Source organism: Gorilla gorilla, chromosome 1 (genome assembly GCF_029281585.2).
Source record: "Gorilla gorilla gorilla isolate KB3781 chromosome 1, NHGRI_mGorGor1-v2.1_pri, whole genome shotgun sequence".
Taxonomy (NCBI): Eukaryota; Metazoa; Chordata; class Mammalia; order Primates; family Hominidae; genus Gorilla; species Gorilla gorilla.
The window spans coordinates 24,657,701-24,671,630 of NC_073224.2; the positions used below are offsets into that span (position 1 = coordinate 24,657,701).

Sequence of the window (13,930 nt, forward strand, 5' to 3'; positions counted from 1 at the left end):
CACATCTGTAATCCCAGCTACTCAGGAGGCTGAGGCAGGAGGATCGCTTGAACCCAGGAGGTGGAAGCTGCAGTGAGCCAAAATTGCGCCACGGCACTTGAGCCTGGGTTACGGAGCAAGACTCCATCTCAAAAACAAACAAACAAACAAACAAACAAACAAAAAATGTGCTTGCTTTGGCAGCACATATACTAAAATTGGAAGGATACAGAGAAGATTAGCACAGTCCTTGCGCAAGGATGACACGCAAATTCCTGAAGCGTTCCATATTTTTAAATTGTTCTACTATAAAGACACATGCACACATATGTTTATTGCAGCACTGTTCACAATAGCAAAGACTTGAAACCAACCCAAATGCCCATCAATGATAGACTAAATAAAGACAATGTGACACATATACACCATTGAATACTATGCAGCCATAAAAAAGAATGAGTTCATGGCCTTTGCAGGGACATGGATGAAGCTGGAAACCATCCATTCTCAGCAAACTAACACAAGAACAGAAAACCAAACACCACATGTTCTCACTCATAAGTGAGAGTTGAACAATGAGAACACATGGACATAGGGAGGGGAACATCACACACCGGGGCCTGTCGGGGGTGCTAGTGGAGGGATAGCATCAGGAGAAATACCTAATGTAGATCACAGGTTGATGGGTGCAGCAAACCACCATGGCATGTGTATACCTATGTAACAAACCCGCACATTCTGCACATGTACTCCAGAATTTAAAGTATAATAATAGAAGAAGAAGAGGAAGAAGAAGAAGAAGAAGAAGAAGAAGAAGAGGAAGAGGAAGAAGAAGAAGAGGAAGAAGAAGAAGAAGAAGAAGAAGAAGAAGAGGAATAAGAAGAAGAAGAAGAAGAAGAGGAAGAGGAAGAAGAAGAAGAAGAAGAAGAAGAAGAAGAGGAAGAAGAAGAAGAAGAAGAAGAGGAAGAAGAAGAAGAAGAAGAAGAAGAAGAAGAAGAAGAAGAAGAAGAAGAAGAAGAAGAAGACGACGACAACAGCCATTTGCAATCTGTAAGCCAGGAAGGGGGCCCTCACCAGGAACTGAATCAGCTGACACCTTGATCTTACACCTTCAACCTCTGGAATTTTGAGAAATAAGTGTGTGCTGTTGAGGTCACCCAGTCTATGGCATTTTGGTATAGCAGCCCAAGCCTACTAATATGGTAATAATAGTACTTTGTTCTATAGGAGAATGCTGTTATTCTCAAGAGACACATGCTGAAGTACTTAGGGTCGACTCATGATATCTGCAACTTACTTTCAAATGCTTAAACAAATTATACATAGATAATAGGTACTTAAATAGAGATAGAGATACAGCAAGCAAAGAAGCAACTATTAATAATTGGTGAATCTAGGAAAAGGATATTTGGGTGTTTACTAGTCCAACTTTTTTCAGCTATGAAATTTTTATTTTATGTTTTATTTATTTATTTTTTGAGACAGAGTCTCACTCTGTTGCCCAGGCTGGAGTGCATGATCTCGGCTCACTGCAACCTCCGCCTCCTGGGTTCAGGTGATTCTCCTGCCTCAGCCTCCCGAGTAGCTGGGACTACAGGCACATGCCACCACGCCCAGCTAATTTTTGTATTTTTATAGAGACGGGGTTTCACCATGTTGGCCAGGAAGGTCTCGATCTCTTGACCTCGTGATCTGCCTGCCACGGCCTCCCAAAATGGTGGGATTACAGGCATGAGCCACCACGCCTGGCCAAAATTTTCTAAATAAGAAGTTGGAGAGAGTAAATACAGTAAAATGATCTGAGAGAAAAAGAATCCAAATAATAACATTTATACTATTTTATAGTTTACAGTGTATTTTCATGTATATTAATGTGATCCTTTCAAATATCCACGGAGGTAGACATATCGTGTGTTTTATCCTTATTTTGTAGTCTTCAAAAACATTTCCTCAGTGCCTAACCATGTGCCAGGCATGGTACATACATCATCTCTTTTACTTTCTACAAGAACTCCAGAAGGCAGATATCGGCTCTCCCATCCACGGAGGCTCTGGTGGGATTCCGAAGCTAGCAATCTGCAGAGCTGGCATCTGAATGCAGCTTTGTCTGACTCTGAGGCCTGAGCTCATCCCTCTGTTGGCATCCTGTTTGTGATTCCTGTTTTACAGATGCAGGAATGGAAACTCAGAGAAGTTAATTAACCTGTGCAGTGTCACACAGCTACTCGGGGCAAAGCCAAAATTCAAGCCAGAACTTCAGTCTCCTATTCCAAAGCTCGGACCTCCTTCCAAAGCGCCTGTAATGAGCACTCTGGAAATAGGTTCAGGATCTAAGCTAGTGGCTCATGTGAGAAGAAGTCTCAGCGCACGAGGGCCCTCAGCACAGGAAATTACTCAAGTTATTGGAGTGGAGCCAGGGAAAGGCCCCGAAGCTCAGAGCAGGCCTCACTCGGCAGACAGTTTGTGAAAATAAAAGCAAGACCACATTGACTCATTCATTTGATGCTCTGATTAAGAAGCATGAATTGCCACACCATGTGATGGGGAGCTATAAACTCCAGCCCTGGAGACATAATCTGGCACAGATTCCCTTGGATGGGCAAACGGTATTCAGGCAGGACTACCATTTCTGGGAGGGGGAGACCGGGGGAAGCAGGTCAGGACTTGAGGCTCATAACCATGCTGCACTGATTTGTTTAAAAGTAAATATTATTCGGTTTTCATTTAATTTTAAACAAAATTTAAATTTTTAAATGAAAATTAAAATGTTCACTTAATTTGAGTTATTAGATTAAAAGATAGTCTGCTTTACTGAAAGTCTTAGGCTGGAAAACAACAAAGTCCTTTGTGAAAATATTTAAATAAGAAGAGAACAGCAATCATAACAGGAATCTAAGGGGACTGTGAGTCTTGCATTGGCACAGCTCAGTGCGGTGGAGACTTCTAAAAACGGCTCTATGGATAGAGTCCTTCAGGGACCACCACCTGCCCCCATGCCCAACATTGAGGAGGACACTCCAGCAGGGATCCACCAGGTGGCTGTAAAGCTAAGAAGGTGACCTCCTGGGTGTCCATCTTGAAACACAGAGCACAGTTCGAACTGCCAGAGCGAGCGGACCAGCTGGCGCACAGATCACAGAGCCCTGCAGTGATCAGCTGCCATCTGGATCTGCCCGGGTGCAAGCAAACCGTACAGCTCTGGAAGCTTCCTCAGGGCTCCAAGAGAGCATCTGCATGTCGGGAAGCCTCGGATGTGCTGCAAGACCTTTGTTCTGACCGTGGCAAAGCCTATGTATGCTAGGAGTCACATTGAACTCTTTTAATAATAACTTATCTGAGATTCTGCGCAACTGTCGCTCTAGAATCTGCATTTAGGAATGATCGGTATCAGTGCTGAGTGCCTCGGAGTGGGACACAGATTTAGGCAGAGATGTGGGAAGCAGCCATCAGTGAAGGATGATGCTGTGATTGGTGGCTGGAACCCACAAGTAGACACCAAACTGCTAACAGGGTGGTCCTGGAGGTAGATGTCTAGGCAAGCAGCCAAGATCAGTCATTTAGAGTCCATGCAGGTCTGACTTGAGACAGTGAATTTTGTAGAACTCCATACTCATTGTGAAGTGATTTTGTTATAGGCAGTCAGCTCTACCAGAGGCCTTTGTCCAGACTATCTTTGCACCCAGCGCAAGGGCTGCAAACCTCAACAGCAGAGGACTTGTGCTGAAACCCTTCCGAATGCATTCTCTAGACTGGCCAACTAATGTGTCTTCTTTGCTGTCCAGCTCCAATCTCCATCAGATTGTCTTTTTAAAAAAATCCAAGTCTTTGCCCTGCCAAGCACCAGGAAAAGCATGATTTGCACATTTGAGAGCTAACGAAAACAGTCCATCCAAGTGTCCTAGTGAATCTGCAGCCCAGATGGGCTCACGTTTCCCTGTGTACCCCACATGCCCACTGAGCCCCGAAGTGGTTGCCCAGACCCCTTACCCAGACCCCAGGCTGAAAGAACCTTGTGTGGTTTAATCTCAGAGCAGAGTCCTCTGAGCTGGAGATGTTTGACTGAGAGACTGCCGGAGGGGCCTCCCCGAGTCGACCCAAAGATATGATGCTGGTGTCACATCTTGTGACTTGCGGTATCGAAGACTGCTGCTGGCGAAAAGGAAGCCACAGAGCTTCCACCCCTCATAGGAGGTCAGTGGTCACTGTAATCAGAGGAGTGCTCTGTTCCATTTCAGTGACTCAATGGTCACATTATCCTTTAAAAATAAAAAAATTCACATGCCAGGCCTAATAATATTGCCTCTCTTCTCTTTCTCATTTTTCCTCTCTTCCCTCCACCAGACTCTCCCTTACCCTTTTTTCTCTCTCTTTTTATTGATGCGCAATTGACATAACATACCATGAACTATTATAAAGTGCACAATTCAGTGGTATTTAGTGCATTCGCAATGTCGTGCAATCACCACCTCTCTAGTTTCAAAACCTTTTCATCTCCCAGAATGACATCTGGTACCCATTAAGCAGTCACTCCCATTTCCCCCTCCCCCAGTCCCTGACAATCACAAATCTGCTTTCTACCTCTGTAGATTTGCCTATTCTGGATATTTCATATAAAAGGAATCACGGAACATGTGTTCTTTTTGCATCTGGCTTCTTTCACCTAGCACATTTTCCAGGTTCATCCAAGTCATCGCATGTATAATACTTCATCCCTTTTTGTGGCTACATGATATTCCATGGTGTGCGTAAACCACAACTTGCTTATCCATTCCTCTGTCAACGGTTGCTTCTTCCTTTTGGCCACTGTGAATAATGCTGCTATAAACATGAGTGCACAAGTTTCTGTGTAGATATGTGCTTTCATTTCTCTTGAGTAATAGAACTAGGAGTGGAAATGCTGGGCCACACCTCTGTATGTTTAACATTTTGAGGAATTGCCAGACTGTTTTCCCTATTAGCTGCACCACTTTACATTTCCACCAGCAATGTATTAGGGTCTCTCTCTCTGTCTCTTTATTTCTCTCTCTCCTTTCTCTAACAAAACTAAATCAACAAAACAATTTGTTCATCCTAGACTGCTGAGTGTGCCAAGGGCATTTAAATGACCAGTCATTGTTTCACAGCAGTGATTCACACAGTGGCCATGTTAAAAGGTAAGCCTAAGCCAAACAGGCCCCCAGCTGGTCTGCAGACTTACCCTGGAGGCCAGGAACAAGACCGTCCCTCCCTGCTGTAGACAGAAAAGACTGCACTGAGGGTGTTCTGCTCTGAGCTGGTTCCCCTGGTCTGCTGCTCTTCTCCACACATGCTGTCAACTGCAGTGGGCAGGTCAGCTTGGCTGGACACCCACTGAGTAAAGAGGCCCCCAACCCTCCAGACGATGGGAAAATATATGGCAAAAGATGTCAGAGGTAGTTCAAGGAGCTTATTATAATGCAGAGAATTCCAAATCCACAAGCAAAGAGGTGGCATTTTATGGCTCGAAAGGACCTGGAAAGCTCAAGACTCAAAATCAGGCACAGGGTTAAAGGTGAGGAAATGGAGGCTCCTCCCAGGTCCAGTGACTGGAACCGGCTGATGAGCAGCAGAGGAGGCGGGGTGAGAAATCCGGTCCTACTGTGGTCAGGGCAGCCCTGTTCCAGGCTTGTCCAATAAGACTCACGCCAGGAGCTTGCTCAAATGCAGATCCCTCGGGCCCTACCCAGACCAAAGGAGCCTGAATCCCTGGGGAGGGGGATCTGTGCTTTTCATGTGTCTGTGATAAGTTTAGGAAACAGGCTGAACTAAAGATAAGGCCTATTTAACAGCAACAACGGTGCCTAATTCTTGATTTGAGTGCTGATATACCCTTCATGTGAGTGAAAATTTGAGTCAGCATTTGGGAATAATCATGTCTGTTTGGTATGTGGTTTCTGTTAGAATCTGCCTGAGGCTCTGATGATCCGGACAATCACAGCGTATGGCACACACACACACACACACTCACGGGGCGGGAGTGGGTGTTAGTGGATGGAGAGTTGCCCCACCTCTTTTAACCTCGATTGTAGTAACTAACCTCACTGTTCTCTACCTTGCTTTAAAAAAATATTTTTGTGCCTTATCTAATCTTCTGAGAGTTATTAAGAAAGAAGCCTGCACAGTGGGTATTTTTAAATCCCTGTTTCACGGATGAATAAACCAATTCTATGAGGTTCAGTGACTTGCTCCAATTCATAAAACAAGATACTTGCTCTTATGAGTTTAAATGTATCCCCCAAAAGATATATTGAGGTCCCCCAGTACCTCAGAAAGTGTCCTTATTGAGAGACAGGGTCTTTACAGAGGCAATCAAGTTAAAACGTGGTCATTAGGGTGGCCCCTCTCCAATATGTTTGGTGTCCTTATAAAAAGAGGAAATTTGGATACAGACACGTACACAGGGAGAATTCCACATGAAGATGAAGGCAGAAATCAGAGTGATGCTCTCCAGGCCATCAAGGAATGCCAAGGATGACCAGCGAAACACCAGAGGCCAGGAGAGGGGCGTAGAACAAATCCCTCACTCCCTCAGAAGGAGCCCACCCTGCCCACATCTTGATCTCGTACTTCTGGCCTCCAGAACTGTGAGACATACGTTCTGTAATTTAAGCCACCCAGTTGGTGGTTCTCTGTTAAGGCAGCTCTAGCAAACTCATAGACTGGCCAAACTAAGAGTCACACCCAGATCTCTTCCACATCCATTGGAGACCAGTACACATTCCACAGCACCCCAACCATCTCAGGGAGCCCCAAGTGTAGCAGGTGATTCACACATGAACAAATGCCCACCCAGTAGTTCCATGACGGGTCTGTGCAGAATAAACAGAGTAGACAGGGTAAAGGGGCCGGGGGATTTTAGAGGCAGGTTCCAGCAGATGCTGTCTGGATGTGCCCTTGTGCCCAAGCCGCTTCCAGGGTTATGGTTTAGGATGTGGCACACAAGGAGGACCCTAGATCTGACTCCACACACTGCAGGAGCAGTCCCATGGACGGTGGGGAGAGTGGCCTCAGGGAGGCAAACTTGCAGAGTCCTGGCTGCGTTCTCTCTCGGACAGGTCGCGTGGTTTCCTGGGGCCTCGGTTATTTCAATTATGAAATTGAGATAATAATACTTACCTACCTAATGCAGGGTTATGCACCCGATGCCCATGTAAGGTGCATTTATTAGCTTTATGTCTGGGTGGAGGTGGCTTGCTCTTAGACTTTCCAAATTAGGTTCAGTCTGCAGAGCTTTGGAAATATGAGGATTTCAGGGCCCGTCTCACAGAGACTCAGATTCCGCAGGTCTGAGTTGCTACCATAGGAAATACATTGAAAAACACTCCCCACCTGAGTCTACTGGGCTGCTGGGTTTGGCAACCACTAGGTTAAGGCACACTGCTGTGGAAAACAAGAATGGCCAAAGGCTTGGGTTCAAATATGAGACAAGGCAGTTTGGAGATGCTGTCATTGAACTCATATAGTACTGGGCTGAAAGTGACATCAGAGCACAGATGTCAGGTATGTGTTGATGTACAAGGCTAGCTCCTATAATGAAATTAACACTCTCAGTAAGAGTGAAATGATCCTTGTTCACACACATGCATGTATCTGCGCACACACACAAATTCACATACACACATTCACCCATGCACATAAACACACATACATGAACACACATATACACGCGCATGCACACACACACACACACTCAAAGGTGTCCCTTTAAAGGGTTGTGCTACCAATGAGTCTAAGAATTGGTATGAGCAGGTCTAGGAAGATCACAGGAGATAACCCATGAAACAAGAGCGGTGCTGGAGGTGGCTGCAGTTCTGTCTCGGGGGACTGTAACTGAGATGGCCCAGGCACAGCAATAGTCAGAATAAACATCACTGTGCAGGAGCCCAGAAAAATTCAGAGCATGGGGCACAGGGGATGCTGATGGCGGGAGAGGCACGAAAGCAGAACCCCACAACAGAAGATGCTTAGGAAGACTTGTCACCATGAAATGACATGGCAGGCCTGGTGGCTATCTGGGAGGGGTCCTGGGGACAGAGAAGAGGATGGGATGAAGAGCCACGAGCAGACCTGTCTGAATGGAAGTCAGGGGTGGACTGAGAGTGGGTGGACAGGGCCCCTGGGTGTTGGGATATCTGATGGAGGTAGTTGATCTGGGAGTGTGAGGCTGAGCTAGTTGTGTAGAGATGTGTGAAGGATGACTGGAAGAATCATTTGGATATTTTAACTGGAGAGGGAGGTGGTTTAATATCTATAACAAACATGCTTAATTTCAGTATGTTTATTTTTTGCGTCTGTTTACTTGCTGACTCAGTAACTAGCACTCTACCACATTTACCAGGTAATGTGTAGGAACTATAGGGAAGCAGATGTTCGGCTCAGTGTACTTTTAACAAAAGCCCAAAATAACTCTCTGTATATAGAATCAGCTGACTAATCTCCTGGGGCTGAGGCCCGTCTCTGTTAAGAGTCTGGAGATCAGAGCTGAGTTGGGCTTTGAATTCATTCTAAGTGGTGACAAGTGGGAAAAACCAAGACTAGAGCCTGCAGCCACTGAGGTGTTTGACGTTTAAGGGTCAAATTAGAGAAGCCAGGTTCAGACTTCAAATCTCAAGGGTCAAGGCAGGTTAAGTCAAATGAGGCTGGAAGCAGGTGGAAAAGCCCAGGGTTGGAAGTCAGCACCTGGAGCAGAGCAGGAAGCGAGGGCAGGGTGGGGTCTGGAGGTAGGTAATGACTGAATGTTTGTACAAACATCCTGTGTGTGGTTGATGGGTAAAGGTAGCTTTAAATGTGCTGGCAGCAGCAGCTACATAATTTGTGGGGCGCAGTGCAAAATGAAAATGCAGGGCCCCTTTGCTCAAGAATTATTAATAATTTCAAGACAGCAACAGCGGACCATTAAACCAAGTGTGGGAGCCTTCTGGGTGCAAGTCCTGTGCACATGTACAGGTCGCTTGACCAGGAGGCCAGCCCTGTGCGCTGTCCAGTGGGGAAGAAAGGCAGTGAGCTCCTGCTGTATGTATTGAAGCAGAAGCTGCTGGCCACTGGGTAAAACAGCCCCGGGAATGCCCACTACGGACAGTCCAGTGCTAAAATTCTTTCATTTTACCAGCTAAAAACACCCTGGGATTTTGTAGATGGCATCACATGGTCCAGACCAAACCAACCGAAAAGACAGAGCAAAGGACCCTCCAGGCTCATGTCTAACAACCCAATTACAGAGACCACCCTGGACCCCCGCATCAAATTCTGCAGCCAGGCCTAGTCAAAGACTGTCGTTCTGCTGCAGTTTGAACAGGACAGCAAATACAGTAGCAACAAATGGCACAAACGGTCCAGGGCAGGTGGGGAACAGGAGTATGGCTCACCGCACTCATTACTTTTCTAAGGTTTCCAACACATTCTTGGCACCAAAGCTCACAGGCCACTTGTCTTTCTGGAAGGGTCTATTTCCCTTCTGTGACATACAACAATGTGGACAGGTGAAAACACGAAGAGTGACAACCCAGGAATTGGATTCAGGCTTTGATATTGCAACACTTCTGCCTGGGAACAGATGGAGGGGGAGATACATTATTCAATTACACTCAAGAATCTAAAGAAACAATTTGCTATCCCTTTTCCTTCTGGAGAGATAAAAAAAGACGATCCAAAATGTTGAGGTTAGCAGCCCACAGGTATAGCTTAGAGGTCATACATCAGTCTTTCAGCTACCTGCATATATATATATATATATATATATATATATATATATATACACATACACACACACACACACACACGTGTATGCCTCTGTATGTGTGTATCAATATGTACATATATACACATATATGTATGTGTATAAAACACTGGCGAGAGTTGCCATGGCTATGAAGACAACTTCAGTCAGTAAATATTTGTTTTGGAGAAATGTATTGTATTAAAGACATGCTGCAATGATTTCTGAGAAGAATATAACTTAAATGAGGAAATTGATCCCCACGTGTCTGCCCCATGACCAAGGGTCTAAGTCACCTAAATCAGCTCACTCCTCTCCCCCAGATTTGCCAAGTCACCAAATGCATAAAGCATATTTCTCCCTCATTCACACAGGGAGAGGGGTTGGGACGCTAGGTGGAAGACCACCAATCAAACATGCTAAGAGTGTGACCTTCTAGCACCTCCCTGACGAGTTTAAATTGGTAGTTGAAAGCCTCCATTAGTGAAAACTCACCTAAAAGGAGGTTTTTCCATCAAGCCGTCTTGAAGCCCTGCATTGACGGAGCTACAACCCACAATTTTATATACAATCTAGTGGGATTTTGACTTCAAAGTAAGGATCAGGGTGTCTTTAAAGTTTTCTGGGCTGGGCGAGGTAGCTCATGCCTGTAATCCCAGCAGCACTTTGGGAGGTTGAGGTTGGCGGATCACCTGAGGTCAAGAGTTTGAGACCAGCCTGGCCAACATGGCGAAACCCTGTCTCTACTAAAAATACAAAAAAAATTAGCCGGTCCTGGTGGCACACGCCTGTAATCCCAGCTACTCGAGAGGCTGAGGCACAAGAACCACTTGAACCTGGGAGGCAGAAGCTGCAGTGAGCCGAGATCATGCCACTGTACTCCAGCCAGGGCGACAGAGTGAGACCTTGTCTCCAAAAAAAAAAACACTCTGTTTTCTGCATGAGTCTGTCTGACAGTGCCCAGGTTAGATAAATCAGATATTGAGACAAGAGACAAACAACTGTAGAGTGTGAAAGGGCTTTGTCAGGTCCTTGCTTTGTATTAAGCAAATGGTTATTTTATATATTGAAATATTAATGATTTTTATAGATGCAGCATTAGTAATATTTCAGGACATTTAATATTTTATTTTTAAAAAATATTTTTATTTCAATAGTTTTGGGGTACAAGTTGTTTTGGATTACCTGGCTGAATTGTATAGTGGTGAAGTCTGAGATCTTAGTACACCTGTCTCCCGAGTAGTGTGCATTGTACCCAATATGCAGTTTTTAATCTTGCATTTCCCTCCCATCCTCCCCTTTCTGAGTCTCCAAAGTCCATTATACCGCTCTGTCTGCCTTTGCATACCCATAGCTTAGCTCTCACATATAAGTGAGAACATATGGTGTTTGGTTTTCTATTCCTGAGTTACTTCACTTAGAATAATGGCCTCCAGTTACATCCAAGTTCTTGAAAAAGACATTATTTTATTACTTTTTATGGCTGAGTAGTATTCCATGATGTATATATACCATATTTTCTTTATCCACACATTGGTCGATGGGCACTTAGGTTGGTTCCATATATTTGCAATTGTGAATTGTGCTGCAATAAACATATGTGTGCAGGTGTCTTTTTCATATAATGACTTATTTTCCTTTAGGTACATACCCAGTAGTGGGATTGCTGGATAGAATGGTAGGTCTACTTTTAGTTCCTTAAGAAATCTCAGGCTGGGCGTGGTGGCTCATGCCTTTAATCCCAGCACTTTGGGAGGCCAAGGTGGGAGGATCACCTCAGGTTGGGAGTTCGAGACCAGCCTGACCAACATGGAGAAACCCCGTGTCTACTAAAAATACAAAATCAGCTGAGTGTAGTGGTGGGCGCCTGTAATCCCAGCTACTCAGGAGGCTGAGGCAGGAGAATCGCTTGAGCCTGGGAGGCGGAGATTGTTGTGAGCCAAGATCATGCCATTGCACTCCAGCCTGGGCAACAAGAGCGAAACTCTGTCTCAAAAAAAAAAAAAAAAAAAAAAAAAAAAAAAAGAAAAAGAAAAAAGAAAAAAGGAAGAAAAAAAAAAGAAATCTCCATACTGCTTTCCATATAGGTAGTACTAATTTACATTCCTACCCACAGTGTATAAACGTTCCCTTTTCACCACACCCATGCCAACATCTATTGTTTTTTGACTTTTTAATAATAGCCATTCTTGCAGGAGTAAGGTGGTATGTCATTGTGGTTTCAATTTGCATTTCCCTGATGATTAGCAGAGTATTTTTTCATATGTTTGTCGTACATTTGCATATCTTCTTTTGAGAAATGTCTATTCATATAATTTGCCCACTTTTTGATGGGATTATTTGTTTTTTTCTTGCTGATTTGCTTGAGTTCCTTGTAGATTCTGGATATTAGTTTTTTGTTGGATGCATAGTTTGCAAATATTTTCTTCCGTTCTGTGGGCTGTCTGTTTACTCTGATGATTATTTATTTTGCTGTACAGAAGCTTTTTAGTTTAATTAGGTGCCATTTATTTATTTTTGTTTTTGTTGCATTTGCTTTTGGAGTCTTAGTCATAAATTCTTTGCCTAAGCCAATTCTCAGAAGAATTTTTCCTAGGTTATCTTCTAGAATTTTTATGGTTTCAGGTCTTAGAATTAAGTCTTTGATCCATCTTGAGTTGATTTTTATATAAGGTGAGAGGAATCCAGTTTCATTCTTCTATAGATGGCTATCCAGTTTTCCCAGCACCATTTATTAAATAGGATGTCCTTTCCCCAATTTGTGTTGTTTGCTTTGTCAAAGATCAGTTGGCTGTAAGTATTTGGCTTTATTTCTGGGTTCTCTATGCTCTGTGTGTTGACTTTTATACCAGTACTATGCTGTTTTTGTAACTATGGCCTTGTAGTGTAATTTAAAGTCCAGTAATCTTATGTCTCCAGACTTGTTCTTTTTGCTTAGGGTTGCTTTGGGTATTCAGGCTCTTTTTTGGTTCCATATGAATTTTAGGATTGTTTTTTCTAATTCTATGAGAAATAATGTTGGTATTTTGATAGGAATTACACCGAATCTATAGATTGCTTTGGGCAATATGGTCATTGTTATGACATTGATTCTTCTGATCCATGAGCATGGGATGTGTTTCCATTTGTTCATGTCATCTATGATTTCTTTCAGCAGTGTTGTGTAGTTCTCCTTGTAGAGATCTTTCACCTCCTTGATTAAGTATATTCCTAGGGTTTTTTTTTCTTTTTTACTGCTGTTGCAAACAGAATTAAGTTCTTGATTTGATTCTTAGCTTGGTGATTGTTGTGTATAGCAGTGCTACTGATTTGTGTACATTGATTTTTGTAACCTGAGACTTTACTGAATTGGTTTATCAAATCTAGGAGTCTTTTGGAGGAGTCTTTAAGGTTCTCTAGATATATGATCATATAATAAGTGAACAGTGATAGTTTGACTTCCTCTTTTCCAATTTGGATGTCCTTTATTTCCTTCTCTTGCCTGGTTGCTCTGGCTAAGGCTTCCAGTTCCACGTTGAATAGAAGTGGTGAAAGTGGGCATCCTTATCTTGTTCCAGTTCTCAAGGGAAATGCTTTTAACTTTTCCCCATTTAGTATGCTGTTGGCTGTGGGTTTGTCATATGTGGCTTTTATTATTTTGAGGTAAGTCCCTTCTGTGCCTAGTTTGATGAGGATTTTTATCATAAAGGGAAGCTTAATTTCATCAAATGCATCTATTGAGATAATCATATGGTTTTTGTTTTCAATTCTGTTTATGTGGTGTATCACGTTTTTTGACCTGCCTATGTTAAACCATCCCTGCATCCATGGGATGAAATCCACTAGATCACGGTGGATTATCTTTTTGATGTGCTGTTGGATTTGGTTAGCTAGTATACCATTGAAGATTTTTGCATCTATATTTATCAGTGATATTGGTCTGTAGTTTTCTTTTTTTTCTTATGTCCTTTCCTGGTTTTGGTATCAGGGTGATATTGGCTTCATAAAATGAGTTAGGAAGGATTCCTTAAAAAGAGAATAAAAAGCTCAAAGTTGCTAAAGTCCATTATCACATGAGTCAGTACCATAGTTCACAGACATACACATGTCACAGCCAAAATCGTGTCTACTCAAGGAGAAGTTGTCACTGGGAATGTAACATGATTAGCCTATACAACTAGTGTTACATTTGACATCGAATGAGAATGAAAAATAAACAATGAATGCATTTTTAAGAGA

The 13,930-nt window shown here is 43.4% G+C and overlaps 1 long non-coding RNA gene and 1 other non-coding gene across 2 annotated transcripts in view; one reads left to right on the forward strand and one right to left on the reverse strand.

Annotated features, from left to right (window-relative positions):
• Positions 1 to 13,930, reverse strand: part of LOC129529029 (uncharacterized) — a 62,925-nt gene that overhangs the window by 5,281 nt on the left and 43,714 nt on the right. The window lies entirely within an intron of this gene.
• LOC115932134 (U6 spliceosomal RNA) lies at positions 168 to 274 on the forward strand. Its single transcript, XR_004068462.3, has one exon. It is a non-coding gene; the product is annotated as a U6 spliceosomal RNA (small nuclear RNA).